Source organism: Austrofundulus limnaeus, unplaced genomic scaffold (genome assembly GCF_001266775.1).
Source record: "Austrofundulus limnaeus strain Quisiro unplaced genomic scaffold, Austrofundulus_limnaeus-1.0 Scaffold211, whole genome shotgun sequence".
NCBI classification, from domain to species: domain Eukaryota; kingdom Metazoa; phylum Chordata; class Actinopteri; order Cyprinodontiformes; family Rivulidae; genus Austrofundulus; species Austrofundulus limnaeus.
The window spans coordinates 29,128-38,389 of NW_013952613.1; positions in this window are offsets into that span (position 1 = coordinate 29,128).

Consider the following 9,262-nt stretch of genomic DNA (forward strand, 5'->3'; position numbering starts at 1 on the left):
GTGAAGAGCTGCTGATTTTTTTTTCCTCATTGCACTCCCCGGGGAAGGAATCCCATGCAGTGACGTATGCTGGAGCTGGAGGGCCATACCACCACAGCTTCAGAGCCAGCATTACCCCGGGAGGACAGCGACACAGAAATCAACACTGAACAGATACCGCTGTGTGACGCAGCTTTTCTTAGCTTGTTTAACTCCGACACTGAAGAGGAGGACTTCGATGTTTTCAGTGTGCAGGAGGAAGATGAAAGAGACATTTTGTTGGGCCAGAAACTGTTAAAGAAAACTACCAAAATAAGGTCAGTTAAATGAACCCTATTCCTCTGAACTTTAATTCCTAAAGGTTTGCTTTTTATGTTTTGATGTTGAATTCACTTTTTTGACGGCAAATTTGGGTGTACTGGTTTTTTTATGTTGGGGGTGCGGCTTATAGTCAGAAAAATATGGTAGTTCTAACCACTGCCTTTCTGCTACGTAAGCAGACACAAAGCATTGTGGGAAATGAGAACCATGACCGAAAGCAACAGTCAGCAAGGATGTATGTCTTCCCAATAAGTGTATTTATCTAGGAGGGGTGCTGTTGGATAGATCAAGTGCAATGTTATTTATAAACAGCCATGCCTTCCGCTGTTCAAGATAATGATGACTGGTAGATAATTAGTTATTAGCAGTACTACATTTTAATTTTAGAAAGCGTAAATCTGCTTATGAATTATAAAAATTAGTAAGACCGCTAAAGCGCAAATGAAATATTTCGGTCCGCAATTAGCAGATTTGCGCTTTAGCGGGCTGGTGCCCACCACTGCAAGTAAAGTTAATCTCTTCTGTGTGACATAATCCCCCTGGTCTTTGAACCAATCAGTGGGCAACAGTAGCTTACGTGAAGTTGGGCTGAGCAGCCCAGCCCAAATAGAACCACAGGTCTCAGGGTTCCGGAAATTGGGCTGGAATTGAGCCATAAACGCTAAAATTTCAGTTAGTTGCGTTTTTGAGTGTAATGCAGAGCTCAGCTGATGATGCACGCACTCGATGCTTACGTTGGTGTAGTATTCTTCCAAAGGTCATGTGGCAGTACACTTTATAACTGTGAAGTGTTTATATTTGTGGAAAGTTGTAAAAAAGAGAACAAACACTTGAAGGACAGACTATTTAAAGGGAGCATGCCTGCAGCCCATGTGTAGTTACAAAAATTTGGAGGTGCACGGCCAGGCGCTATAACACCATGCAGGGCCAATGGACAGGGGCATGGTCAGTGCAGCTGTGTCACTGTTAGCCCACTCACCATCGCACTGTTTAATGCATGATTTATAAACCTTAAAATCTTAATGCAAACATGCTGAACCTGGGTCTGAACAGGTCAGGCCTTACAATGCGAAAAGGCTTATAAAGGACAGTGGGTTAGCAGCACTGAAAAAAAAGGCTACTTCACTAAAGTCCCGTCTCCACGGGTGTGCCTCTATGCACATCTCCTCTTTCAGCCTCAGACAAATGTGTCTCCATTTTCAGTTCCAATTAAAAAGAAAAGTCAAATTCAGACAGTAAAAACAAAATAGCATTTTTTTTAACCAAGACTGCTTAAGCCACATAATGACAATCTGAAAAATATCACCAAAAAGAAAACAAAACTGGTTGGTTTGGAGCAAACCAACCAGGCTACGCAAAGCGTAATTATGTCAGATGTTGCCATTATGCATCACTGTAGTAAACAGGATCTAGAGGCTGCAAACTCGCAGAGACCACATATCTCGGGACAACGAAGAGAAGTTTTAAGGAATGTCTTGCTACTGGGCAAGTTGTAATTGTTCTGTCACGTCAACTAGTTTTGGCTATTTTACAAGCTGTCTGGAGACGTAGAGAAAAAACACAATCTTCTTTTTGTTATGGGAATATCTGGGAAAACACTGAATGTGAAAAAAGCTGATCAGTCATGTAAGGTAAATGTTTACTACATCAGAACTTATCAGCAAATGTGTTTATACGTAGCTCTTTAACTTTGCACATTAACTCTTTCGGAAGATCCAAAAATAAATAAATCAAGCAAGCGCGAAAGCTTTTTTTGTAAAACTGAGGACATTTTAAAACATTTTGCCTTTTCCATCAAACTTTTTTGATGCAATACTTCAAAATGCACATAAAAAACTTTGTTGGAAACATGTCTAATGACGGCTTGTGAAGAAGAGGCGAAATAACAGATTATTTCAAGTCTAAAGGTAAAAAAATATATATTTCATGCAGCCAACTGCAGCTAACACTGGAATACTTGACAATCAACCACCATTGTGTTGACACTAAGTCACTTTATTCATCCTGTGCAAGCCGTTCACGCTGCTATATTGTGTATACAATTCATGTAGAATGGCTCCTTTTGTTGCCCTCCACTTCTCCATCATGCCATCACCACTGTTTATCGCTGTTTCTGCTTCTCTTTAAATTAAGTTATTACTTTCTACTGTATCTTTATTGAATCTCATGTATATATTGCTCTGGGGTTAAACTGGGGCTGTGGGTTCAGAATTTTGTTCCACCTCATGTAAGCATGTGATGTAAATGAGTTAAACTTAACTTGTTGGCAGATAATATACAGAAATTACTGATGTTGTTTTGTACTGTTTAGACAAGGGTAACCTTTTTTGTGTTTTGTTTAGTTTTTTTTTTTTTGTTTTGCAAAACTGTTGTTGTTGCGTGTTTAAAATTTGAACTTCAAAATTGAAGTCAGTCAAAATTGAATTACACCAGCAATGATTGAACTAATAATATGTTGTGTTATACATTTACTAAGGATTTTTTGGGGAAATAATGTGCATTAGTGCTTGCATTCGACTAAATGATGTTTCTATTCTTCTGCAGCTCTGCTATTGCATTGCCCTTGTAGCAACACAAGATTCACAATGTAACTGCAAATAGTGGGACAACAAAATAGAAAGCTGCAGTTAAGGAGAAAAAACAGCTTTCTTTTTAAACCTTTTTGTGTTATAAATATCACAATTCATTCAGATCATGATCTCTGTTCTAATCTTCAAACCTACATCCTTTGAAAAAAGTACAGGAGGTTGTTTGACTCCAGTAAAATCCCTCACTGTGCTATCAATCCACTCCAAATCCCCTCAAATCTAAAGTCATTGAGTGAATGGAAGCAACTTTTAATTATTTTAGTTGCACAAACATCCTGATGTCAGAGTTTTGACAGCGTTTGGCAGTGTTTGACAGTGTTTTGACAAAAACTAGTGCATGCAAGTGGGTGGGCAACGTGCATTCCTTCAAAAATTGCTACTTTATAATTTAGTGCCGTTTTGATCTGTTGTCGGCCTTGGCCAGTACACCTTCATAAAAAAAGGTTTTAAATCTCAAGAGTTTTATTCTTTAGTTAAATAAATGCCAGATATAAAAAAATATATAATTTTAAAGTTAAATTGCCCTCTCTGACTCCCAGCTATCTGTAAATGCTTATGAAATAGGTTGTAAGAGGACTACATTTTTCAGGTTCAAATAAAACCATTTAACAATACACTGCCTACAGCATGTAGGATCAATGGGCCTCATGCAAGAACATGTTCGTATTCTTATCCTAAATTTCTCTTACTTTTGTTCGTACAAAGGGTTCGTACGAACATGTCACGTCAGATTCAACAAACTCTTCTATCTTCAGGAAAAGTGTGTAAATGAGCTGCGTAAATTTCACCTGTTCGTATCCAGCTGCTTGTGCACGCGAGAGGAGATTAGGATAATTACCACCCCAAAAACACCATATAAGGCTGTGTTTCCTGCCTCAGATACAAGAAAGTGTCCATTCATGAAAATGACAGCTAAAACTAAAAAGAAAAACTTTATGAGTTCAGAGATTGAAGTCCTGCTGTTATAGATCCAGAAAATAAAATCTGTCATTTTTAGCAGGTCAGCTGTGGAATAAAAAGAGCTGCTAAAAGCGTAAACAACTGTTTTAAATCATTTTCATTTATTCAAAAGACACAGCACTGTGCACCGTACCCACCCCGCTGCGCGCGGTGTCAAGTGGTCTCAGTTACGGTTCTGAAAAAAGCATTTTAAAATGTTTTCAAAATATGTCTGGCACTTTGGAAAAAATCCAAGACTCGCTGGAGGGATTATGTATCCCCTCTGGCCTGGGAATGTCTCGGAGTCCCCCAGGATGAGCTGGAAGGTGTAGCTGGGGAGAGCGGGTCTCTGTGCTGCTGCCCCCCGCACCCGATAGCGGATAAGCCAGCCAGATGGACAATTTATATTGTTAGTCTAAATTATTACATTTAAAATTATAACTCTAATTCAAGCAGAATAACCTATTGTCAACATAATTATGGAGTGTAATTTATTTTCAACTCAAAATATCTTCAAACAACGAAATATAAAGTTATTAGGGAGGAAAACCCGTCTGGATAACAGCAGACTGACTGCTCGTAAAATATACGACAGGTCTGGACCACTCGTAAATTTTCTTCGTATCTGAAAAAAATCTTAGAATACGAAAACATTGGTGAATGCCACAAATTCTTCTAAATCACTCGTACGCACAATTTAAGAACAAATCAGTGCGTACGAATGATTCTTGTATGAGGCCCAATGGTAACGGTAAAAAAAAATTAAAAAGAAAAAACCTCATGTTCAACCATGTCACTAAAGCTGTTGTAAAATTTTGATAAACACCAATTTTAAAAAAAGTGACCAAAATCAAAGATACGATTTAAAAACAACTGAAGTCTAGTTTGGGAAAGTTACAAACCAGCAATAACTTATTGACAAAAGGGAAGTAGTTAATAAAACATCAAATAAGAGTTTATAAATGTATTTAAAAAAAGAAAATATTTATAAAATTTTACCTAACATGGGAACTATACTGTATATCTTGATGTAGTACTACCAGGACTTGGGAACAAATATTGGTCTTCACTGGTTCTAACATGCTGACAGTCAAACATCATAGTAATGGTTGTTTTGACAGAAATCTACTCCAGATATGTGATCCTCGTAGACAATCCCCTCAGTGTAAATGTGTATGTGTGTCTGTCTGTGTTTCAGTGTGGTGAAATGTGATGCTGCTGCTGTCCTCTCCTCAACTCTGAGCATCAGCTGCTGTTATGTTTATCATATTTGTTACATATTTATGGACTATTGTGCATTTAGAGTTCAAGTCTTGGAAAGACAAGGTAACCAAAGAACATACACTTAAAAGTGGGCCTTAGCTCAAACACGACATGCATAAAAATACAACTTTGATTCCTCTCAGAAATGTTGTATGTGGACTACATGCAGGGCATTGCTCTCATGGCCTATTTTAAAACAGATGCAGAAAAAATTAAACCTTCAGAATAATGTGCACACACAAAAACTGCTGGGTCCATGGAGACAAGTTTATACCTGCTGACGACAGCATCGTATCACACACACTTACAAACAAGCTCAGAGAGATGATACTGTTAGCTGGTTACCTACGTTTATGGACATGGAACACATTGAAATTCACCATAACATTAAAATCCACCACTATTTAAAGAAGTTATACACGCAGTCAGAGTGTGGTTAGAAATCCTTAAAGACATGGATGCAGGAAGCTGTTTCGTTGCTGATCAAACCTCAGTTTTCCCCCAGGTTTCAATTTGTAGATTAACAATACAAACTGTGAGTGATTAGAAAATTGTGACCTGATGCTGCACTTTGTATGAATTTCAACACCCACAGTTCAATGTCAGTGTGTCCTTTGAACGCTTCCTTCATTTTCTTCAACAACTACATGAACCAAAGGACAAATGCCTAAAACACCAGTTATAACAAAACTCAAGCATACTTTCGTAATAAAGGAGTGGCTAAATCAAGTCTAATGGTGTTTCTTAGCAGAACAAGGGTTTTCCTTCTTTATAAAACAGTTTGATTTTACACACAGTTGCTAATTCATTGACCTGAGTGGATGAAATTATCCATAAATAAATGGTGTTAGAAACATGGTTCACTCAGTGCCTTCTCCCCTAAATTATGTCATATTTTAAACTAAACAGACTCAAACCCTTCAAGTGAATGAGTGATTTGCTTGAACATTTGCCTGTAAAATTAAATACTTCTTTACAGTCAACAACACTTTCCCTCTAAAATTAAGTGTGCAAAAACTCAGATGCTCCTTTTTTTAGATAAAACTATTATTCAGACAGATCAACAAATGTTTTATGTTTTTAAATATATGAGCATCAGAAATGTTACTGTTGAGCAACATTTGCTTTGGAGAAAATAAATGATCCAATCACAGGGTAAATACATAAATGATGATGCACATTATAGGGATCTAAAGGAAACCTGAGAAATGAGGAACGGGAACAGGAAGGGTGGTGGAGAGAGACACAATGTGCTCGAGAAGAATAGAGACGGTGTGCTGGACAACAGATGAGGATAAAGGTGGGCAGCCACAGTGTTTCCCCCCATGTTGAGTCACTGATCTACATTCAGTCTGCACTATGTGAATTATTGATTGGCCTTCAGCCAGCCTGTGTGTGTGTGTGTCTGTCGAGGGTGGTGCTCATGTGTGTGCAGATGCTACTGTGATGTAATTAAAAAGCAATTATTTTTTGTTCTTTACAATTCTTTTGATGTAGATGCAGTGCAATGAGAAGAATCAGATCCACAAATGCACACATTTTGTACACATACTGCGTGTATACCTCCCACACAGTCATAAAAGCATGCGCACACACACACACGCACGCGCGCACACACACACACACACACACACACACACACACACACACACACACACACACATACTTGTATTTGCATCAAACTGAGAACATTGTATTGACTTCCTTCATTTTTGTAACTGTATTAATGTCTAAACCAGACATTTTCCCTAAAACTAACCATTACTGGTCTACCTAGCCCTAACCTGAAACTAAACTTAATTCACACCATAGAGAGCAGCTCCAAACAAAGTGAGGACATTGAAGCGGTCCTCACTTTACATCAAAGACCTCACTTTGATAGGAACTATGGTTCAAATGGTCCTCACTCCATAGTAAAAACGAGCACACACACACACACACACCAAGCAGGTTTGCTGGTGCTCACAACACACCTGAATGCACAAATTACACCGCCATGTGTTCTGATCAGTGTGTCGATATCTACATATCAATTAAAAACACTGGAGATTAGACCACAAAACCAACTCTCAAATAAAAAAAAAACACATTTCTTATTTCAGACAGTACTTTTGTTCTAAAACATCTGTTTGTACATTTTGTATTTTTAGTAAGTTAAAAATCAGCATATTTTTAGTGCACCTGCACGTCATCATGTAAATAAATAGCATTAGAAACAAAATCAGGTTGCACAGTGGAACCTAAAACTGGATAGCAAACAAAGGCACATACTTTACTACTTGACACTTTATAATTTCAAAGTCCACCACGGGTCATCTAAAGACAACTGGTGCTCGACAATCTAATGTTAATGGAAGTGGTTGTTTCACAGGTATAACAAACTCTCCTTAGCTTGCTGCTAATATGAGTCACTTGTTCAAATATTCCAGCCTCGTGCACAATCAAAACATCGGGGATTCTGTTTTATCTAAAACTAATATAATTTCAACAGCGTAGGCAATTTCAACATTGCAGTGGGAGTAGGTGGTCAAAAACTAAACGGCAGCCTTTGACTATAAGATGTATATTTGTTGTAATATTTTAGACAACTAATATCATTGAAAAGATGGTTAGAGCACATATTTACAATAGAACGATTGTCTGCACAAGTTTAACAATCTTGATGACGACTTTTTTATCCACCAAAATTTGATTTGCATCAAAGTTTTCAAACGCTAAGGCTTCTCTTTATTAATGCGACTTTGGTGAGACTTCATTTTTAAATTAATTCTGAACATTTTCACGCCTGCCATAACAGAACAAATACAAAACGATAAGGACAGTTGTGCAAATACAAAGTGAGTAAAAAACATGAGAGAGAAGATGGGAGAGGGGCAGAAAACATTTAAAATGGGATTGTAGGGGAGAGGTGCGATAGAGACGTGGAGATGAAAGACGAACAGAGAGGGAACGAGGAAGTGGCGGCAGAGGGAGGAGAGGGAGGTATAATGAAGTCCGTTGGGCCTCCTGTGGAAGAAGCCACAGCATCTGCCAGCCAACGCAGCCTGGCTCTGTACAGATGGTGGCGTGCTGGGGTACGCTCAGCTCACTTTTAGATCAGGCTGTAAATGCTCTTAACATTTAAAAATGTTTTTTTAAATGGCACAAATAAGATAAGCAAAGTAAACTAGGAAAACTGATTTACTGTATACTAGGATTCTAAGATTGTGTCCCCATTCAGCTCTCAAATGTAAGAGCAGAAGAAAATGCTTCGGCTGACGAGAACGATAAGTCTGATAACTTTCCATTACTTGCAGGGCAAAAGGGTCTTTAAAATTGGCAGCAGATGAGCTTGTTAGTTATTTTGTGTCGGTTCTGTGTATCTTCTTTTGCTGTTATGGCCCACCTGATTTCTGGAACCCAGAGACCTGGGCTTTTACTTGGAGATGGGCTGCTGACGATGTCTTGCTCTGTTTCAGCTGGTTTTAAATATTACAGAGAACGGAGAGAAGTACCACCAGCTTGATGTCAACCATTGTTGTGTCGCAAATTAAACAACATTGCACAAAGATCGGTGTGTTTTTCAAAGTATGATCTCCACCCACCTTGAGGCGGACCGCTGCTCAATGCAAACACAACAAGGGCCAGGTAGAAAAATGCCTGCTGAGCCTGGTTTTACGATGCAAAAATGCCATTAGTGTATTTATCAAAATCCCTTTACAACTATAATTTATGTGGCAGAGAAATAATGTTTGACCCAGATCAAAAAAAAAATGTGTTAAAGTTGATTAAAAATTAAACTTCAATAAAAGCTATAAGGTAAATGATAATGAAAATAAATGTACAGACTAGAATGGGAATGAAACTGAAACATCTGGTTTTAGACCATAGCATCCCTTTCAGACAGCTTCCTCTTGCGTCCACAGTTATGTTACGTTCACACCAAACGCGTTTTGAGCAGCAAAAAAGCGCCCAACGCCTCCAGTTGGACGCTCTACGTTCAGACCAGGACAGAGACTAGAGGTGCGTCTGAAGAGGGAGGAGTGTCGGTTTTATTCCGGTCTGTCTTCGGTGGATGAAATAAAGATAAAATAAAGAAAATAGCTTTGCTTTATTTACTAAAGAGCAAGCGAACACTGAGCACACCAGATAATTAGTTCACCAGATAATTCAGAGGCGGTTTGTTCGGTTAG